The 23032-nt window shown below is 41.3% G+C and overlaps 2 pseudogenes across 2 annotated transcripts; both read right to left on the bottom strand.

Annotated features, from left to right (window-relative positions):
* Positions 1-301: 301 nt before the first annotated feature.
* On the bottom strand, positions 302-4565 carry LOC308605808 (vomeronasal type-1 receptor 4-like; annotated as a pseudogene). The gene is made up of 2 exons: positions 4460-4565; positions 302-1031 (listed from the first exon to the last, which is right to left on the bottom strand). The product of its transcript is annotated as a vomeronasal type-1 receptor 4-like (transcript).
* Positions 4566-10977: 6412 nt separating this feature from the next.
* On the bottom strand, positions 10978-18844 carry LOC308605807 (vomeronasal type-1 receptor 4-like; annotated as a pseudogene). The gene is made up of 3 exons: positions 18778-18844; positions 16958-17642; positions 10978-11104 (listed from the first exon to the last, which is right to left on the bottom strand). The product of its transcript is annotated as a vomeronasal type-1 receptor 4-like (transcript).
* Between the last annotated feature and the right edge of the window lie 4188 nt (positions 18845-23032).

Below are 23032 nucleotides of genomic sequence, written 5' to 3'. Positions count from 1 at the left end.
TATTCCTTACCCCAGCAAAGCAGAGCCTGGACATTCTGGAGTCACAGCTCATGAGCTGAAAAGGGCTGACAGTTGGGAAACATGAACTATTTATTGCAGAGGTTTTCAAAAAGAAAAACTCAATACTGTTAAAAGAAAAGACAAAATAATATTATTGATGAAGGAAAGGGTGTTGAAATAGATAAGGTGCTCACCAGGAGAAGGACAGTTTTGGTGGCTCTGGACTGAGGGGAGGATACAGAGCATTGATCCTATGAATGTTTTGGACCCACAGTGAAAATACATACTATTTACATCTTTCTCATAAGGGCAGGGGAATTTGTATCCTTTTCCCAGCAAAGCAGAGCCTGGATATTCTGGAGTCACAACTCATGAGCAGAAAGGGGCTGACAGATGGGAAACATGAAGGGATTATTACAGAGATGTTGGAAATGAACAAATTAGCATTGTTCAAAAGACCCAAAATAATGTAACAGATGGAGGAAAGGGTGTTAAAACACACAAAGGTGCTCACTACGAGAAGGACAGTTTGGGTGGCTCTGGACTCAAGGGAGGATACGGAGGAGACACTGATCCTATGAATGTTTTGGACCCTCTGCTTATGCCTGTACAGGATGAAAACCATGGAGCCGCTGGCCAAGATCATGAGCACAAAACATAAGACATCACGGAAGGATAGCAATGCTGCATATAATACGTCTCTGGTTTGGTCGTGACAAACAGCAGAACAGTGTCTGAAACTTTTTCTGTTTGTGATGCTCTTGTTTCTCAATATTCTACTCATGTACCTAGGATAAATGACATTTACCAACATGTTCAGGATCCAGCACAGGAAAATTAGAGAAACAAAGCACTTGAGAGCGTTCACTTTAGGCTTTGCCCACCTGGAGGTCCGGGGACTGATCTGATGGCCTGGAAGATGCTCAAGAGGCAGGTGGTGCCAATGGACACTCCCCTGCCCACTGCACGAACATATGGGAAAAATCTGCAAGTAAAATCACTGTCCGTGTGGTGCCACCCAAAATTTCTCACTGTGGAATCCAGAAGAAAACAGAACCAAGATGTTGGCTGTTATCACATTCCTGACAATAAAATCTATGGTCCTCAGCCTATACCCAGTGCGATAAAGCAAGAGATAATGGTAAAGAATACAGAAATTCCCCAGGATTCCAAATATAGTCTGTAATAAAAAAGGCCATTCCTGCTGCCAAATCCCTCTTCTGAGCTGGAGGATCCTGAATGAAAATATGAGGCGTGGACCGCAGGTACCAGGACAACTGAAATCCAACATTCTCCACTTACCAATAATCCTTACTTTGAAGTAATTACTTAAAGTTTTGCTGTCATGTAAATGCTTCCAAGGGTTGAACATATATCCACTAAAGAACACTTGCAATGTACTAATCACTAGGATGAAACCACACATGCGTTAACTTCTTTATTCCTCACAAATTCGTGAGTCAGACGCTATTATATTCCTTATACAGATGAGGCAAACGTCGGCACTGAAAGGTGAAGTGTTTCCTCTAAATTCACTCACTGGTTAGGGGCAGATGGTTAGTGGAGATTTGACCCTGGCTGGGGTGCATTTAATCCAGAATACACTCAAATACTGGTCACCCGTGTTCTTCCAATAAGCCAGATCTAAATTTGGTTTTGCTTTTGCACCTTGTCATTTCAATTTATGTTGGTGGTATTTTATTTTAAAATGTTGGTAGTGACATATTTCCACGTACTGAAAAAGACTTATTCTATATGCAAATACAAACTCTGAATAAAGCTTTAGAGATTTAATTAAATGTAAATGTACTGACCGCAGTATAACCGCAGGTACCTGCCCCCATGACAAGGTGGATTTAATGAATACAAGAATGGCTCAATACTAGGATGGAAGCTGAAAGACTCATTTACTTTCGTTCCTGGACAAAAGTACAACGGCACAAATCACAGGAACTATGGGAAAGGAAACACCGATACCTGATTAATAAGTGCATGGTAGAAACAAAATTATTATTAATTTCAGATATGTATATATATTTATTAATGCTTAAGTCAAATAAAAATATTAGCAGTATGGCAAGATTTGTGAAAGATATGAAACTACAAGACACATGCAAAATCGAATGTTACGGTGAGCCACTTGTGTACTGTATAAATGACATACGTTGTTTTGATCGGTATTATAATATTTAAAAGCAGCATAAATATCACAAGATATTTCAGAGCCTAAAAATGGTATCTGAAACATATAAAGTTCCACTTCTCTTAAATTCTGCTTCCCTAACTTTACGTGGGAAGAGCCTCTCCATAATCAATAGAGACACAATTATTAAATCTACTCAGCACTTCATACAGCAGTAGTTAGAGAAAACGTTTATAATATATTCCAGCAACGGCTGCTAAACACATTGTTTTTGCACAGGATCAGATGATTCCTACAGATTCATCCTACTCTTTGTTACAAGTCTGGAGTACTATGGCCGTACTTCTCAACCTAAAAACTATGTCTATGATTCCTGAAAAGTAGACTGAAACAGCAGATGGACTGGGGAAATACAGTCCTTAAGCACATGTAAAATCAGATGTCATTATCACTTGGATTAAACCACAAAAATCAGTTAGCGAGGATTACATACATTACATTAGGAGCCGTCAGGGATTGGTGAAGGTCTAGGACCCCGTCTCCCTTTACTATCTCAGTTCACACCTCAGGATTTATCCCACTTTCCTGCATGGCTTTGGTGCTGGACCAGGTTCATACACGGGACATTCCCTTTGTCCAATGTGTTCGCTTACCAGATTCCTGATACAAATCCTACTTCTCATACCAATACAGAGAAAACCATCAACTTCTTCCTGCTGCCTGGATGGTGGGCTCAATGCGAAGGTCAAAGCAATCAGTACACGTGCGAGATGGGTAGCTCCACCCTGAGATATGAGTTTGTGATCCTGTGACCTCCCCTCCCCTCAGAACTGCAATTATCACTTCACCTGGAGCAGCACTGGCAGGAACAGGCTTGGGAGCTGTGATTATTATTATTATTATTATTATTTTTTGTGGTACACGGGCCTCCCACAGTTGTGGCTTCTCCCGTTGCGGAGCACAGGCTCCAGACGCGCAGGCTCAGCGGCCACGGCTCACGGGCCCAGCCGCTCCATGGCATATGGGATCTTCCCGGACCGGGGCACGAACCCGTGTCCCCTGCATCAGCAGGCGGACTCTCAACCACTGCGCCACCAGGGAAGCCCGCTGTGATTATTTTTGAAAACAGTTTCCCAGTTGCTAATTACCAAGGACAATTATAAGTTTCTAGCCAATATGTCTAAAGAGGCTGTTGGAGGGTTTGTGACAAGCCACTTACTTTTCCATGATCTCTGGAGGCAGACAGGGCTCACATATAGGGAGCAGGAAGTACTTAGGATTGACAGGTAAGAGACTGGCTGCAAGTATGTGTCTCAATGGAGGTTCTGCTTCACTGAGAAATTCTACCCAAGAGAGTTCTTTCCTAATTTCATACAACTGAGCTGCACCATCAATTAACATATCAGCAAAGAAATTTGTCCAAATATCTGAGAAGGTTTTCAAAACACATACGAGTAACAAGAAGCACGATGCCAACACTCTACATTAGATATCAATGCACTTATTTGCACAACTCAATATCAGTGAATATGTAAATTGTTAGGAAAATAAACTTCACTGATACTGACCTACAGTAGTTTTAGAAGCCGAAGTAGATAATATCCATAGAAGAAACAGAGAAGGTTCCAGAAGAGACCCTTGCAAATAAAAGCACCAGCATCAGATGGTTTACCAGGGAGATTCTACTATTCCCATAACTGTCAGATAAGCCAATGCTACTCACTTAATTCAAGACCATCAAGAGGTCAATACGGTCCTCTACACTTACTATTGTGCAAAATTTTCATTAGGGAATTGTGATTGCTTTTTAAATTAAGATATACATTCCCGGACTTCCCTGGTGGTGCAGTGGTTAAGAATCCACCTGCCCATGCAGGGAACATGGGTTCGAGCCCTGGGCCGGGAAGATCCCACGTGCCGCGGAGCAACTAAGCCCGTGCGCCGCAACTACTGAGCCTGCACTCTAGAGGCTGTGAGCCACAACTAATGAAGACGGTGCGCCTAGAGCCCGTGCTCAGCAACAAGAGAAGCCACTGCAATGAAAAGCCCTCACACCTCAACGAAGAGTAGCCCCCGCTCACTGCAAGTAGAGAAAGCCTGCACGCAGCAACGAAGACCCAATGCAGCCATAAATAAATAAATAAATAAATGTATTTTTTTTAAGTTAAAAAAAAAAAGAAATACCTTCTGGAAGGGTCAAGGAAAAAATATTTATATGAGTTGAATTTCACTCCCAATTGTTAAGTCAGTTGTTAGAGCCATAATGGTGGACAACCCATCCTACATGCACACCCACACAAATTCAATTACACACACGTGCAGGGTCATTCACACACTCAAACATAGAGTCACACACATTCCCATACTTATGCACACAATCACTCACATCCTCATACAGTTTCAACTGCACATTCACAAGCATTAATGCACACAATGAACACATGAAAATTCCCTCTCACATGTACAGATACTCATAAATATAAACACATACACAGAAACTCAGAATTATACTCTTTCATAAAAGCACAGTCAACATGCACGAGTGTGTGTGAATGACATGATCTTACATAGAAAAATAGTTGTATCTCCAAACTTCTGGATGCCTGAAAGGGGGAGCCTTCCTACAATTTACATTTCTTCCAACCCTGCAACAATCACAAGGACAATATTTACTATAATGCACAGTACCTAAAATGTGCAGTGAACATTGCCACCCAATGTCAAGACACACTCTGGGAAATGTAGAGTCTTTGGGGGAGTGACTGTGTGAGGGTATGTGACAGAGTGGAGTACGAACAGGCCACAGGGAAAAGGAACCTTAAGGATAAGGGGGTGGTGAAGAGAGCCTGGGGGCAGGGGGCTATAGAGAGTGCAGGGGAAGAGAGAAAGCAGAGAGAAAAAAGGCAGAGAGTTTTTAATGTTGGTTAAGTATTAAAGTGCAAGGCCAGGGATGAAAATATAAGTGGGCAAAGTGGGCAAGGAAGTTAAGATACTGGGAATATGGGGACCTGCGGGATAAGGGGTGCAGAGTCATGGGAACAAAAGTTCCAACGGGGATGAGAAGTTAATGGGCAAAAGTGAGCAAAGGTCAGTTGTGGGATGGGTTTCAAAAACACGGTGTAGGGAGAAGGTGACTTCAGATGGGGTAGGCAGGTCCTGGTAGAAGATAACAGTCCCAGTGAGATAGAGTGTGGGAAAGGGGATGGAGCCCAGGGGAAATAAGGGGCACAGGACATGAGAGAACTGGATAGGACAGTGGGCATTGAGGGAACCGAGGAGTCCAGGACAGAGGGTCAGGGATTACAGGGCTGAGGACAAAGGATGAAGCATGTGGACTGGGTCCATGGGGGTGATGATGAGAGGTGAGGGCCAAGGCAAGTGAGAGTGCAGGGGCACAGAAGGCACAGGGCATGGGATGAGATCTCTGGACTGAGTGCAGATGGACAGCAAGAGGAAGGAGGGCATGGACGATGGACTTTGCTGGGGTGATGCAGCTGAGGAGGGTTAGACAGAGGTCCCTAGAATAATGGTCATGGAGGGGTGGACATCAAAAAGGTCCCAGAATGGAGGTAGAGAGTGCAATACGGAAACCTAAAGGAGGTGGATGGAGGTCAGAGAGCAGGAGGAAGTTGAGTGGAGGCCTAAACATCACAGGGTGGAGATGAAGGATGTAGCAGGGGGAAGACAGGTAGGGTGAGAGCATGGATGAGTCAGGAGTGATGTAGGTGGCAGAGGGAGACTGGAGGCCTCTAACTGATTATGCCTTCCATCTAGTCCCTCATTTATGATCAAATCACAGCAGTCATCTATGGTTCCTTTTTTGTTTTTTTAATTTATTTTTGGCTGTGTTGGGTCTTCATTGCTGCACGCGGGCTTTCTCTAGTTGCGGTGAGCAGGGGCTACTCTTCGTCATGTTGCGCAGGCTTCTCACTGCGGTGGCTTCTCTTGTTGCAGAGCACGGGTTCTAGGCACACAGACTTCAGTAGTTGTGGCTCGCGGGCTCAGTAGTTGTAGCTCGTGGGCTCTAGAGCACAGGCTCAGTAGCTGTGGCGCAGGGGCTTAGTTGCTCAGCAGCATGAGGGATCTTCCCGGACCAGGGCTCGAAGCCGTGTGCCCTGCATTGGCAGGCGGATTCTTAACCACTGCACCACCAGGAAAGTGCTGGTTCCTTTTTTTAGTGACCTATATTTGACATATAACATTGTGTAAAGTTAAGGTGTACAAGGTGTTGATTTCACGTCTTTATAAATTGTAATCTAATCACCACTGAATGATAGCACCTGTATCACATCACATAATGATCACTTCCTTTAGGTCGTTAGAATGATTACACTGGACGAGTAAAACACAATATTGTGGACTATGATCACTATGCTGTGTTGGATCTCCAGGCCCTAGTTGCCTACTAATTTCAACTTTGTACCCTTAGACAACAACTCTCCTATTCTCCCACCTCCCACCCCTGGTAACCACCATTTTACTCTGTTTTTATGAGTTTGGCTTCTTTAGATTCCACATATAAATGACATCACACAGTGTTTGTCTTTGTCTGAATAATCTCACTTAGCATGTCCTCAAGATCCATCCTTATTGTCTCAAATGGCAGGATTTCCTTCTTTGTCATGACTGAATAATATTCCATTCTGTGTGTATATTTTACAAATATATATTCAGTCATTCATTGCCAGACATTTAGGTTGTTTCCACATCTTGGAGGTCGTGAAAATGATGTAATAAACAAGGGATTGCTGAGACCTCTTCAATAAGCTGTTTTCGTTTCTTATGGCTTTTAATTTCAGCTCATGGGCAAAAATCTTGCTCAGATAAAATACCCCTCAGTACCCTTCAATGGAATCTACAAGACAGGATAGCATCTAAAATTTTGGGTGAACAACACTCAACAGTATTTTCTCTTTTCTTTCAGGGTACCGTGTATCAGATCAAACACGGTGGGTCTGACAGGACAGGCAGGGTGACGGAGAAAACGGGGGAGTGCAGGGCTCAAGGGAACTAGATGTCCTTTTGAGGTTATGACAACGTTCTGGAACAAGACAGTGGTAATGGTTGCACCATACTGTGAATGTACTCTAGGTCACTGAATTGTACCCCTGAGAATGGTGAACTGCACATTATGTGTATTTTAACTCAATAATAATTTTTACAAAAAAAATCCTGACAAGATACAGCCAGGCTGAAGAATCTCCCAGTGGAAAAACCTGCGAAAATCTGAGCACCAAAAAGGAAAATTACAGTAATATTATATCACTTCACATGAAAAGGAATCCTTGAATCCACTATCAAAAGATACAAGAAAAATCTCTTCATTACCGAGCAATGGCAATTAATATACATATGAGATAGGAGAATGTTAAAAAACGGTCTGCAATCATCATCTGATGATTCATTCAGATGAACTATCTACAGTGGATGCTAGAATAATTTGGTCAAAGTATTTAAGCTGTTCAGGCAACTTCAAGGTATCACTCCAGGGATCATTATCACTTACACAGGGAAAAGTCACCTTTAAAAAAAGTAAACCTAGTATGCAGTCAAAACCAAATAATCGAACCCATCACCAATAACAGAAAATATCCCTAATCTGTGCCTCCAAGGTGATGTAACAAGAAGGTTCCACCGTCATCTGGGTGTAGAAGTTTTACTCAAATGTTAAACCTGAGTCTCAAGATGAGGCACACGATCAGAGAAATCTGCCCTGAAGGATGTTCTGCAAAACAGTGAGCGTGTATTCTTCAAAAGCATATCACTGGGCTTCCCTGGTGGCGCAGTGGTTGAGGGTCCGCCTGCCGATGCAGGGGACACGGGTTCGTGCCCCGGTCCGGGAAGATCCCACATGCCGCGGAGCGGCTGGGCCCGTAAGCCATGGCCGCTGAGCCTGCGTGTCCGGAGCCTATGCTCCGCAACGGGAGAGGCCACAACGGTGAGAGGCCCGCGTACCGAAGAAAAAAAAAAAGAAAAAAAAGTGTATCACTGAAGAAAAAAAGAGCTGCAAGTATTCTAGATTAAAGAAACTAAAGAATCAAGACAGTGGAATGCAATCCTCGTACCATGACTGGATCCTAGATTTATGAAAGCAGATAGAAAACACATCACTGTCTCACTGCAGGAAATCTGTTTATGGACTATTCAATGATGGTGTCACAATAGCGTTGATTTGTTAAGTATGATGGCTTATTGTGTCAGATAAGAGAATGACCTCGAAATAAGGAGGTAAATATTCAGATATCAAGAGGCAAATTGTCAAAATGTGTACAAATTCTTCTCACATGAAACAGCAAACACAAACAGGTGAAAAACCTTGTGATAACAGTTATGTTTGCAAACAATAGTAATGTTTGGTGAATCTAGATGAAGAGTATGCGGTAGGTTCAACGTTCTGTAGGTTTGTATTTCCTGCTGTATTTTAAAGTTTCCATGTTTAAATTTTTCCAAGTGAAGAGTGATAATTAAATGGAAGGTGGGAGTATGTGGGTACACAGATGGTAGGGTATTACATTTTACAGCCAGTTGCACAAGCAATTTAGCCATTATGCACCCACAGTGAGATCGTGAATCATGGTGGTGAAGCAGTCCCGTCCCTGAGAACGACCGAGATACTCCATGTGTGTACAAGGCCACATGGCCAACTACCCACACCCCATGACGTGGCAGCGGACACTCAACTCTTTACATGTATAAACAGGTTGTGTCTTGACAAAGACGTCTCATTAATAACCTCCACTGAGAAAAGAGGAATCTCCAACACTGTTGGTGGGAATGTTAACTGGCGCAGCCACTATGGAAGACAGTATGGATGAGCCGTAAAAAATTAAAAACAGAGCTACCATATGACCCAGCAATCCCACTCATAAGCATATATCCAGAAAAAATGAAAAACTCTAATTAGAAAGGATACATGCACCCCAATGTACACAGCAGCACTATTTGCAACAGCCAAGACATGGAAGCAACCCAAGTTTCCATCAACAGATGACCAGCTTAAGAAGATGTGGTGGGCTTCCTTGGGGGCACAGTGATTAAGAATCCGCCTGCCAACGCAGGGGACACGGGTGCGAGCCCTGGTCCGGGAAGATCCCACATGCCGCGGAGCAACTAAGCCCGTGCGCCACAACTACTGAGCCTGTGAGCCACAACTACTGAAGCCCGCGCGCCTAGAGTCTGTGCTCTGCCAACAAGAGAAGCCACCGCAATCAGAAGCCTGCGCACTGCAAAGAGTAGCCCCTGCTTGTCGCAGCTAGAGAAAGCCCATGTGCAGCAATGAACACCCAACACAGCCAAAAATAAATTTAAAAAAATTTTTTTAAGATGTGGCATATATACAATGGAACATCACTCAGACGTAAAAAAGAGTGAATTATTGCCATTTGCAGCAACATGGATGGACTCACAGAATATCATACTAAGTGAAGTAAGTCAGACAGAGAAAGACAATTATTATATGATATCACTTATATGTGGAATCTAAAAATAATACAAATGAATCTATATATAAAACAAAAAGACTCACAAACATAGAAAACAGATTTATGATTACCAAAGGGGAGAGTGGGGAGATGGATAAATTAGGAGTATGGGGTTAACAGACAAACTATTATACATAAAATAGATAAGCAACAACGATTTACTGTATGGCACAGGAGACTAAATTCAATATCTTATAATAACTGACAATGACAAATCATCTGAAAAAATATACCTAGATACATAACTGAATCACTTTGCTGTACACCTGAAACTAACACATTTTAAATCAACCATACTTCAAGTAAAAAATAAAAATTAAATTGAAAAATAATCTCCATTGAGTAAATCGTGATGTTTCAGACAATATTGTACATCTACTTATATTGGACTAAAAATATCTTCATCATAGATCAGTGATTGAGGAGAGCAATTTAATTGGAGAATAAGTCCAGTGTGACAATATATGTGTAAACACTGACCAAAACAGAATACTTTAAAAAATTCATTTTTATGCCATTTCAGATATAATATTAAGTATACTCTAAAACTACTTTTTTAAAAAAAAGTAAACATAAAACTGAAGAAAACTGTTACACTTGAAGATCAAAATGGCATCAGCTGTGAGAGAATAAATGGGAATTTTACTTAACTTTATTGTTTTATTATTGTGTCGCTTTGCGGACTGGATTTCTATTGTTGCTGAAACAAATTCCCATGCTATTAGCAGCCCCAAACAACACTCATTCATTTTCTCACAGGTCAGTAAGACAGAAGGCCAAGATCAAGTTGTCCGCTCTCCTGGGCTCTTAACGGGAGCCTCTGGGGGAGAATTCCTTCCAGGCTGATTCACGACTTTGGCAGAATTCTTCACAATCTCTATGCGGCTCCCTCTATCTTGAAAGCCAGCGTCAGCTCACTGACTCCCCCTCCTGTTTTCAATCTGTTCCTCTTCAGTTGCATCTAACGGGCCTTTCTCTTCTTTAGGGTCATGTGACTACACATGGCCTACCCAGATAATGCGTATAAGCTCCCTATTTTAAAGTCAGTTGACTAGTAACCTAAGGTACATCTGCAAAGTCCCTTTTGCCTGTAATGTAATATAAACCACTAAGGGGTAACACCAGGGGATGCAGATCCGCCTACACCACTAGGATTTTTTTTTTCAATGAAAAGCATTTTTAATTGTGATCATATCCATAAAACTATTGCCAGTGGTTACTTCTCAGGACAGTGTCACACAAGAAATAAACATTACCTACACATTTTTCTATTGTTTATTATGTTCTATTTCTTATATAAAGCCTGTATTACATTTTAGAAATACTACAATAAATAAGGGGCATTTCATCAAATCAGTTTGGGGCATAAAAGTTGTTGAAGACACAGTACTGGGAAGGGGTCAGGTTGCCCGCTGCCAACGCTGAGGGCCCAGGACCAGTGTCAGACCCACCCCAGTCACTCCCCACGCCTGAGATTCCGCTGGAAGGGTGAAAGAGAGATGCACGGTGTCACTCAACACTCTACCTGTGCTTCTACTGTATGTTAAAAATTTCGTAGGAGTATTTTGTATGAGCAAGATTCTTGCCTCATGAGCTGAATGTAAAAAACGATCCATGAGTGATCTGTGACTCCACTGTAACCGAGGGTATTAATAATGGGGGACGAATTAGTGACCTCCAATCTGCCCCTGATACTCCATAGCCTTTATCTCCATCATGAATCCCTCTCCACCACTATGGCCCAGAGACCTTTACTCCATGACTCCTTAGGTCTTTATCCATCTCTTAGCACCTACCCTATCACACTCAAACCCTGGGATCTACATTTTCACCTACCCACCGTCACCTGACCCTTCTACTTCCATACCCCACCTCCATTCTACACCTACTTTGAATTTAGTTCCCTCTGTCAACTATATACCTGCACCATGCCCTGCACTTCAGCCTTGTCTTCCACTGCCTCCCCCTTCCCCTTTGATCTATATCTTCCCCTGTTCTACTCACCTTGGCCCAATTCCCATTCCCTCTGTACCCCTCCCTCAAGAAACATCCCTTGTGAGTCAAATTTCTGGCACCTTTCTCTTAAAGAATCAAACTTTATGTTTAGACAATATATTTCTCCCAAATCATCACATTCATGGCAGCTTTCCATACTGCTATCGGTTATCTTGCTTATCTTGGTGTCACTTCACCTTATCAGCAAATTCCCAGTCTTCATTTAGAAAAAGACCAACAAAACCATCCACTATCACCATGCAGGAAAGTGTTAACTCAACAAACCTGGGTTGCTCAAAACCTGCAAATTTTAAACAAAGGGCTGTCTTCAGGATTGGCTCACTCCTGGAAGACAACCTCTGAGCCCTGGGGATATTCTCCTGGATAAGAGTGTTTTCTTATACTTGAGGCATTGGGCCATACTGGACCAGTGAGATCAGGTAAGTTTACCCTAACAATGGTGAAGGCCCATTTTTGCTCTGGAGGGCTGGGGTCTGAGTGAGACAGGCTGGGACCTGGGACCCTCTACTGCAGTACTTGCACCTGGACAAACATCTTCTCCAGCAAGAAAATACAAAGAAGCTATAAAGGACTAAAAATAACTGCGTACATGGGGAGTTGGGTAAATTATGAACAAGATACAAGAAGAGCAAAAGCCAACTGCCACTTCTGAGGAGTTGGGAGCAAAAGCAGGGTCCTGCCTGTGTGCCCTGCACAATGTACCACCAAGGCGGTGGGCAGCCCACCCAAGCCAGCCTTGAGCCCGAGCACTGGACCCACCCCTACCTTCACCCCATGTAAGGGACCAGCTCACCCCGCTCAGGGAGCAAGCAAGGGAACCTGTTACTTGTTTTGGCCCCCTCAAGCTGCAGCACAAGTCCAAATAACACCTTGCCAAAATAATAAAAATTAAAATAAATATAAATAGATAAATAACACCTTGCCAGAATTTCTTGTCTGGCCTCTATTTCTATTCAGGAGTCGAAGAACCCTGGTCGGTAACATGAGTAGCTGATGTCAGTCACAGGAGTGCTGCATGGCTACATGAATGGCCCCCAGTACAACCCGGCACCAAAGGCTCAGATGAGCTTCCTTGGTTGGCAACACTTCCCACACATTGTCACGTATTTTTCAGGCAGAATTAAGCACACCTTATTGTGACTCCACTGGGAGGGGACATGTGGAAACTTACACCTGATTTCTTGTGGACTTCACCCCACGCACCTTTTCCCTTTGTGGACTTCACCCCACGCACCTTTTCCCTTTGTTGATTCTAGCCTGTATCCTTTCACAGGATAAAGTGTATTGGGAGTCCTCTATGTATCATCAAGCTTGAGGAGGGCCTTGGAGACCTCTGACCCAAACATGTTAAATAATAAAATATCTTCAGCAATGTCATCCTGTGGTAACAAGCTCTGTTACCAAGTCTAGGATCCCAGGCTAAAAAAATCCAACAGTGAATGTATTCTACATCTTAGGGGGTTAAAAAATACACATACACACACACACATACACACACACATATATTTAGGACATACAGAGATGTTTTCTTTATGGGGCTCCTGTCAATATAAACAATGTAAGACATTTAAAATCAGTGTGTCAGTACCATTCTGCATGTGAAATTGGTCAGCACCAGTTTCATGTGACTCTGGGAAATAAGTACTGTACCTATAAGAAAACCACCTAGAAGAGAACATAGGAAGAACATTCTGTGACATAAATTACAGCAGTATTTTTTTAACTTTATTGAAATCTAGTTGATTTCAGCAATATTTTTTTGAATCTGTCTTCTAAGGCAAATGAAATACAGGCAAATATAAACAAATAGGACACCTAATTAAACCTAAAAGCTATTGCACAGGAAAGGAAACTGACAAAATGAAAAGAAAACCTACAAAATGGGAGAAAATATTTGCAAATGATATGATTGACAAGGGTTTAATACCCAAATGATATGAACTCAGTATCAAAAAACAAACAACCCAAACAAAAAATGAGTGGAAGACTGGAATAGACATTTTCCAAAGAAGACATACAAATGGATAACAGGCACGTGAAAAGATATTCAACATCGTTAGTCATTAAAAATGCAAATGAAAACAACGAGATATCACTTCATACCTGTCAGAATAGCTATCATTAAAAAGTTTACAAACAGGGACTTTCCCTGGTGGTGCAGTGGATACGACTCCGTGCTCCTAAATGTAGGGGACCCGGGTTCAATCCAAAGTGAGGGAACTAGATCTCACATGCATGCCCCAACTAAGGAGCCCACGTGCTGCAACTAAGACCCAGTGCAACCAAATAAATAAATATCAAAAAGTTTACAAACAGAAATGTTGGCCAGTTTATACAGAAAAGGGAACCCTTGTACACTGTTGGTGGCAATGTAAATTGGTGCAGCCACTATGGAAAACACTATGGAAGATCTTCAAAAACACTCAAAATAGCACTACCATATGATCCAGCAATGACACACCTGAGTATATATCTAAAACAAAACAAAAACACTAATTCAAAAAGTAATATGCCCGCCAACATTTAGAGCAGCATTTTTTACAATAGCCAAGGTATGGATCCAAACTGAGTTACCAACAGATGAATCGATAAAGAAGAGGTGGTATATATATTGAATACAATGAAATAATGCTCAGCCATTAAAGAGAATAAAATTTTGCCATTGCAACAACATGGATGGACATAGAGGTTATTATGCTTAGGGAAATAAGTCAAAAACAGAAAAACAAATACTATACGATATCACTTTTCTGTGGAATCTAAAAAATAGAACAAACTAGTGAATATAACAAAGAAGAAACAGATTCGCAAATACAGAAAACAAACTAGTGGTTACCCGTGGGGAGAGGGAAGGGAGCAGGGACAATACAGGAATAGGGGATTGAGAGATGCAAACTACTATGTGTAAATAAATAAGATACAAGGATATATTGTACAACACAGGAAATATAGCCAATATGTTATAATAACTATAAACGGAATATAACCTTTAAAAATTGTGAATCACTATGTTGTACTCAAACATACTATCAATCAAATATACTTCATTTTTTAAATTAAATTAAATTAAAAATTTAGAAGTTGAAACAAAAGTAAATTAAAAATTAAACAAATAAATAAATTCCTCTTTGGAGTCTTCTGGAAAAAAAGAGATACAGTGAATAGATTACTGTCTCAATGTCCTTATATTGTAAAGGTGGGATAACAATATTACATAAAATGACACTGTGATTAGCTTTTAAATGTATGCTAAATTTCTAGGTAAAAGCTAACACATACTAAGTACACAGCTTTCAAAGAGAAGATCAATTATAAGGTAGAATTATATTTAAAAATTAATGGAGGGCTTCCCTGGTGGCACAGTGGTTGAGAGTCCGCCTGCCGATGCAGGGGACACGGGTTCATGCCCCAGTCTGGGAAGATCCCACATGCCGTGGAGCGGCTGGGCCGTGAGCCATGGCCACTGAGCCTGCACGTCCAGAGCCTGTGCTCCGCGACGGGAGAGGCCACAACAGTGAGAGGCCCACGTACCACAAAAAAAAAAAAAAAAAAAAAAAAAAAATTAATGGAAAAAAAGTTACAGATAAAAAAGAAAATAAACTCTACTGATACACAAACATATCAATTATTATAGTAAATGTAAGTAGACTAATTTCTTAATCAAACTTTCGTAACTATAGTCATTAGATGTTTTTTCAAAAGATATGGCCAAATAATAGGATTAAAGTAGGAAAATGAAAAATACATTTTATGGAATTGTAACAAAAAACTAGCATGGCAATATACTCTTCAGATAACGCATACTTTAAGATTTTTCACTACTGTAGTTAGTGCTATTTTAAATTTTTCTCAAAGTACAACTTCCTAATGTTATTGATAAATAACAAACATGATTGACTTTATATTTATATGTCTGTATATATACACACAGGTCACAAGCAGACATATATACACATTAGTAGGTAGGTGTGTGTCTGCATTTTCTTCTTGCTTCATGATCCACTTTGTGGTAAATATTGAAGTGTTTCATGTGAGCTAAATATATTGGTTTCTCGTTGGGGTACAAGGTTCAATCTGTATATCCACTGGCTCAGAATAATTACTTTCTTTTTCAAACTGTTGAATTCTCAATACTTTCATTGGCTTCAGAATGTCAATACAGAGAAAACCATGTAAAATCTCTCCTAAAACTGAGGCAATACCCCCACTTTACTCCTTGAAAATCGTGTAGCCACAAACTCCACATACACAGAATGTCTTTCCCTTTCAAATGGCTCTTCCTGCGGTGCTCTGAATTTAATGGAAGTCTCCACTGTAAACTAATTTCATGGCTTTGGAGACATGAGCATGTACCTGTCAACCTCTTTCTTACCAATATGTCCAAGTCATCTTCACAAAAGAGAGAAAATTCTGCCTTCTACAGATCCCAGTTAGGTACAATTCACATCTTTTTCAATTGTCACAATCATCTGATGTTGTTTAAAAACACAGTAAAATGGGGCTTCCCTGGTGGCGCAGTGGTTAAGAGTCCGCCTGCCGATGCAGGGGACACAGGTTTGTGCCCCGGTCCCGGTCCGGGAGGATCCCACATGCCGCGGAGCGGCTGGGCCCGTGAGCCATGGCCGCTGAGCCTGCGCATCCGGAGCCTGTGCTCCGCAGCAGGGAGAGGCCCGCGTACCGCAAAAAGAAACAAACAAAAAAACACAGTAAAATATAATTTTATGCTCTACTTTGCCCTACTTTAGTTCAATCTGGCCATTTCTACCTGAACATATTTAAACATGCTCATCTCGCCACAAAACACCGTATTTCAAATCAATGATTGTCTTCATTCTAAGGATATAATGGACAAAACTCATGACTAGCTTCCAAAAGCATTACTCAAGGACTGAGTTTCCCCTCCAGTGCTATTATCTTCAGTTTCAGTAATGACCTGCCACATGCTCTTCCATTTTCACGAACCTTTTCTTAATATTTCATGTCTACTTCATTTCTGGGAAATTTATGGTGATAGTTTTAAGTTACACACTAATATACTTCTCCATAACATCCAGATTGCTTGAGGACCTGGTGTTTATTACTGCATAAATTCTGAATTCCTCCACTGCAACACTAGCAAAACATCCGTTACAGAAGTATTTACATGATAATTACGTAACACTTCATTACAATCACTATTGTAACATTGTTTACTTTGAAGAAGATGTTCCCATGTCCTGTTTACCATCTTCTGGTAAGCCACTGACAATTTTACTTAAGACTCTGAGAAAAGAGAGTGAATTATCAAATGAATATAGTGCAAATACATACAATTTACATCTTTCTCATAAAGGTAGGGGATTTTGTATTCCTTTTCCCAGCAAAACAGAGCCTGGATATTCTGGAGTCACGACTCATTAGGAGAAAGGGGCTGATAGCTGGGAAACAAAGTGATTATTGCAGACACGTTCAAAAGGAACAAACTAGGATTGTTCAAAAGACCCAAAATAATATAACAGATGGAGGAAAGAATGTTAAAATTAACAAAGGTGATCACCAAGAGAAGGATGGTTTTCGTGGCTCTGGACTCAGGGGAGGATGTGGAGGAGACACTGATCCTATGAATGTGTTGGACCCTCTGCTTATGCCTGTACAGGATGAAAACCGTGGAGCCACTGGTCCAGGTCACGAATACAAAACGTAAGACATCAGGGAAGGATAGCAATGCTGCATATAATAAGTCTCCGGTTTGGTCATGGCGAACAACAAAACAATGAAACTTTTTCTGTTTGTGATGCTTTTGTTGCTCAATATTCCAGTCATATATAGGGGATAAATGATATTTACCAGCATGTTCATGATCCAGCACAGGATAACTGAAGCAATAACACACTTGAGAGCTTTCACTTTAAGCTCTGCCCATCTAGAAGTCCTGGGACTGATCATGATGGCCTGGAAGATACTCAAGAAGCAGGTGGTGGCAATGGACACACCCCTGCCCACTCCGTGAACATAGGGGAAAACTTTGCAGGCAAAAATCACTGTCCATGTGGTGCCACCCATAATTTCTCACTGTATTGTGAAATCCATCAGAGAACAGAACCAAGATTTTGGCTACAATCAGGTTCTTGACAATCAAACCTATGGTCCTCAGCCTATACCCAGTGCAATAAGGGAAGAGATAATGGTAAAAAAGAGAAATTCTCTCCAAAGAAGATATACAGATTGCCAACAAACAAATGAAAGGATGCTCAACATCACTAATCATTAGAGAAATGCAAATCAAAACTACAATGAGGAATCACCTCACACTGGTCAGAATGGCCATCATCAAAAAATCTACAAACAATAAATGCTGGAGAGGGTGTGAGACAAGAGAACCCTCTTGCACTGTTGGTGGGAATGTAACTTGATACAGCCACTATGGAGAACAGTATGGAGGTTCCTTAAAAAACTAAAAATAGAACTACCATATGATCCAGCAATCCCACTACTGGGCGTATACCCTGAGCAAACCATAATTCAAAAAGAGTCATGTACCACAATGTTCATTGCAGCACTATTTACAACTGTCAGGACATGGAAGCAATCTAAGTGTCCATTGACAGATGAATGGAAAAAGAAGATGTGGCACATATATACAATGGAATATTACTCAGCCATAAAAAGAAACGAAACTGAGTTATTTGCAGTTAGATGGACAGACCTAGAGTCTGTCATACAGAGTGAAGTAAGTCAGAAAGAGAAAAACAAATACCGTATGCTAACACATACATATGGAATCTAAAAAAAAAAATGGTTCTGAAGAACCTAGGGGCAGGACAGGAATAAAGACGCAGATGCAGAGAATGGACTTGAGGACACAGGGAGGGGGAAGGGGAAGCTGGGACAAAGTGAGAGGGTGGCATGGACATATATACACTACCAACTGTGAAATAGCTAGCTAGTGGGAAGCAGCTGTGCTTTATGACTACCTAGAGGGGTGGGATAGGGAGGGTGGGAGGGAGACCCAAGAGGGAGGGGATATGGGGATATATGTATGCGTATAGTTGATTCACTTTGTTATACAGCAGACACTAACACAATAATGTAAAGCAATTATACTCCAATAAAGATGTTCAAAAAAAACAAAAAAAAGAGAGAGAGAGAGAGGGAAATTCCCCAGCATTCCAAATACTGTCGGTAATAATAAGATCGATCCTGCTGCCAAATCCCTGGCAGCCATGTTATCAGGTCTCACTGACTGATGCTTGTCTTCTGAGCTAGAAGATCCTGAATGCAAATATGAGGCATGGACCACATGTACCAGGTCAACTGAAATGCAACATTCGGCACTTAACAATAGCCTTACTTTGAAATATAGTCTTCCTGTCATGTCAAGGCATCCAAGGGTTGAACGTATAACCATTAAAGAACACTTACAATGTATGACTCACTGCTATGAAAGCCACACATGTGGTAACATCTTTATTCCTCACAAATTCCTGAAGCAAACACTTATCTTATCTAAAGATAAGGCAAACACTGACACATAGAGGTTAAGTGTTTCCATCCTAATATTGAGCCATTCTCGCATTTATTAAATCCAAATTGTCATGGGTGGGTACCTGCAGTTTTATGCTGCAGTCGGTGCATTTAATCCAGAATATACTCAAATACTAGTCACCTGTGTTCTTCAAATAAACCAGATCTAAATTTAATTTTGCTTTTACACCTTGTCATTTCAATTTAGGTTGCTGATATTTTATTTAAAAATGTAGTTAATAAATAAATGGAAACTTGTCATTAAGACTTATTCTATTGCCAAATACAAACTTTGAATAAAGCTGTAGAAATCTTACTTAAATGTAAATGCACTGGGGGCTTCCCTGGTGGAGCAGTGGTTAAGAATCCACCTGCCAATGCAGGTGACACGGGTTCAAGCCCTGGTCCGGGAAGATCCCACACGCCGCGGAGCAACTAAGCCCATGTGCCACAATTACTGAGCCTGTGCTCTAGAGCCTGCAAGCCACAACTACTGAGCCCGCGTGCCACAACTACTGAAGCCCACACGCCTAGAGCCTGTGCTCCACAACAAGAGAAGCCACCACAATAAGAAACCCGCGCACTGCAATGAAGAGTAGACCCCGCTCACCACAACTAGAGAAGGCCCACGCATAGCAACAAAGACCCAACGCAGCCAAAAAATAGATAAAGAGGGGCTTCCCTGTGGCACAGTGGTTGAGAGTCTGCCTGCCGATGCAGGGGACACGGGTTCGTGCCCCGGTCCGGGAAGATCCCACATACGGCAGAGTGGCTGGGCCGGTGAGCCATGGCCGCTGAGCCTGCGCGGCTGGAGCCTGTGCTCTGCAACGGGAGAGGCCACAACAGTGAGAGGCCCGCGTACCACAAAAAAAAAAAAAAAAAAAGATAAAGAAAATAAAAATCTTAAAAAAAAATGTAAATGCACCGACTGCAGTATAAAACTGCAGGTACTCACCCATGACAATTTGGATTTAATAAATGCAAGAATGGCCCATGGAAACAAAAAGATTCATTTACTTCCATTCCAGGACAAAAGTACAAACGTCATAAGTCACTGGAACTATGGGACAGGAAACACTGATGCCTGATTAATAGTGCACAGTAGAAACAAATTATTACTGATTGCAGACCATATGCATAACTATTTATTAATACCCAAGTCAAATAAAAGTATTAGCAGTAAGGCAAGATTTGTGAAAGATATGAAAATACAAGACACATGCAAAATCGAATGTTAAGGCGAGCAACTTGTGCATATATAAATGCCATACATTTTTTGGATCAGTATCATAATATTTAAAAGCAGCAGAAATATCACAGGATACATTTGAGCCTAAAAATGGTATCTGAAACTTACAAAGTTCTACTTTTCTTAAATGCTACTTCCCTAACTTTTAGTGAGAAGACTCTCTCCATAATCAATAAAGACACAATTATTAAATCATCTGGGAGGGAGGCTCAAGAGGGAGGGGATATGGGGACATATGTATGCATATGGCTGATTCACTTTGGTGTACAACAGACACTAACACAGTATTGTGAAGCAATTATACTCCAATAAAGATTTTTTTTAAATAAATAAATAAATAAATCTGCTAAGCAATTCATACAGCCAGAGTTAGAGAAAGCATTTACATTCCAACAATGGCTGCTAGACACACTATTTCTGCACAGGTTCAGCTGAGTCCTGTAGATTCATCCCAGTATTTGTTACACGTATGGAGGTATTACGGGCTCACCTCTGAAACCTGAAATTTATGTCTGCAATTTTTGTAAAGTAGACTGAACAGCAGACTGAATTGGGAAATACAGTCCTTAAGCACATGAAAAATCAGATTTCATCATCACTTGCATTAAACCACAACAATCACTGTCAGTGAGAAATACATACATTACGTTAGGAGCCATCGGGGATTGGTGAAAGGTCTAGGACTCCATTTCTCTTGACTATCTCAGTTCATGCCTTAGGATTTATCCCACCGTCCTGTGTGGTTTTGGTGCTGGACCAGGTTCATACACGGGAGAGTCCCTTTATCCAATATGTTCACTTCCCAATTTCCTGCACAAATCCTTCCTTTATAGATTCCACCTCCCTAATGAATAGAGAAAACCCACCGCCTTTTTCCTGCTGCCTGGATGGTGGGCTCAACGCGAAGGTCAAAGCAATCAGTACACGTGGGAGAGGGGTAGCTCCACCCTGAGATATGAGTTTGTGATCCTGTGACCTCCCCTCCCCTCAGAACTGCAATTATCATTTCACCTGGAGCAGCACTGGCAGGAACAGGCTTGGGAGCTGTGATTATTTTTTAAAATATTTTCCTAGTTGCTAATTACCAAGAACAATTATCACTTTCTAGCTAATATATCTTAAGAGACTATTGGCGTGTTTGTGACCGATGCTTACTTTTCCATGATCCCTGGAGGCAGACAGGGCTCCTATGTAGGGAGCAGGAAGTACTTAGGTTTGACACGTAAGGGACTGGCTGCAAGTACATGTCTCAATGCAGGTTCTGCTTCACTGAGAATTTCTACCCAGGATGGTTCTTTCCTAATTTCATACACTAAGCTGGACCATCAATTAAGGTATGAGCAATGAAATGGAATCTGTCCAAGTATCTGAGAAGGATCTAAAAGGAGATACAAATAACAAGAACACGATGCCAATGTCTATATTAGATATCACTGCACTTATCTGTACAACTCAATATCAATGAATCTGTAAATTGTTAGGAAAATAAATTTTACTGACATTGACCCTCACTAACAATAGGAAGCAGAAACAGACTAATATCCATAGAAGAAAGAGAGAAGGTTCTAAAAGAGACCCTTGGGGGTGGGGTGAGGAAAAAATAATAATAAAAGAGACCCTTGCAAATAACAGCACCAGGATCAGATGGTTTAAGAGGGAGATTCTACTATTCCTGTTACTGCCAGATAAGTCAATGCTACTCACTTAATTCAAGACCATCAAAGTCCTCCACACTTGCTTTTGTGCAAAACTTTGATTAAGGAATTATGATTACCCCTTAAATTAAGAAATATATATCTGATGAGTCAAGAAGGGAAAAAATATATATATATATTATGGTTTAAATTAATTCTTCAGGTTTTCCTATACACAAATCAACTCTTTGATCAAGGTTCACTATGCAGTGATTCCCCAATGTCAAGTCAGTTGCTAGAGCCATAACAGTGGGCAATCTATCCCCCCAACTCATTTACACAGATGCAAACACACATGCACACGTACTCACACACTACAACATACAGTCACACACATTCACACACATATGCACACACACAATACACAATCACCCACGTGCTCATGTAATTTCAGCTGCACACTCACAGGCATTAATGCACACACTGAACACATAAAAATTCCCACTCACATATAAAACACCCTCCCAGAACCATAATAGGGAAGATCAAATCTGACTCCATATTAGATCTGTTCTTTTTTCACTTTAACCTTTGTGCTCTGTTGCCTGTCCTTAGTCATGCTGGCTCTGCACTTTTTGTAGAAGAATGTTACATATAGCCTGAAATATACAAGATAGCCTATTCTCAAGACTCTGACCTTCAAGAGTCCATTCATATAGAGATAAAAAGCTGTCTTGTTGGAGGTTTCAGAAACATCTTGACCTGACCTATGTGGACAGTGGACAGCTACAAGAACCTACGGGGATTCTGACACCAAGAAGTTTGCAACAACTAACCATGCCCCTCCCTCACCTTGCCTTTAAAAGGGCTTTGCTGAAACTTTGAGGAGTTGGGGGTTTTGGGGGCATGAGCCACACATCTCCTTGCATGGCCCTCCAATAAACCTTTCTCTGCTCTGAACTCCGACGTTTCAGTTTGTTTGGCTTCACTGTGTGTTGGGCACATG

The sequence above is a fragment of the Mesoplodon bidens genome (assembly GCF_964165515.1).
Source record: "Mesoplodon bidens genome assembly, chromosome: 18".
Taxonomy (NCBI): Eukaryota; Metazoa; Chordata; class Mammalia; order Artiodactyla; family Ziphiidae; genus Mesoplodon; species Mesoplodon bidens.
The sequence above is the reverse complement of the archived record's forward strand: the minus strand, read 5'-3'. Positions and strand labels throughout refer to the sequence as shown.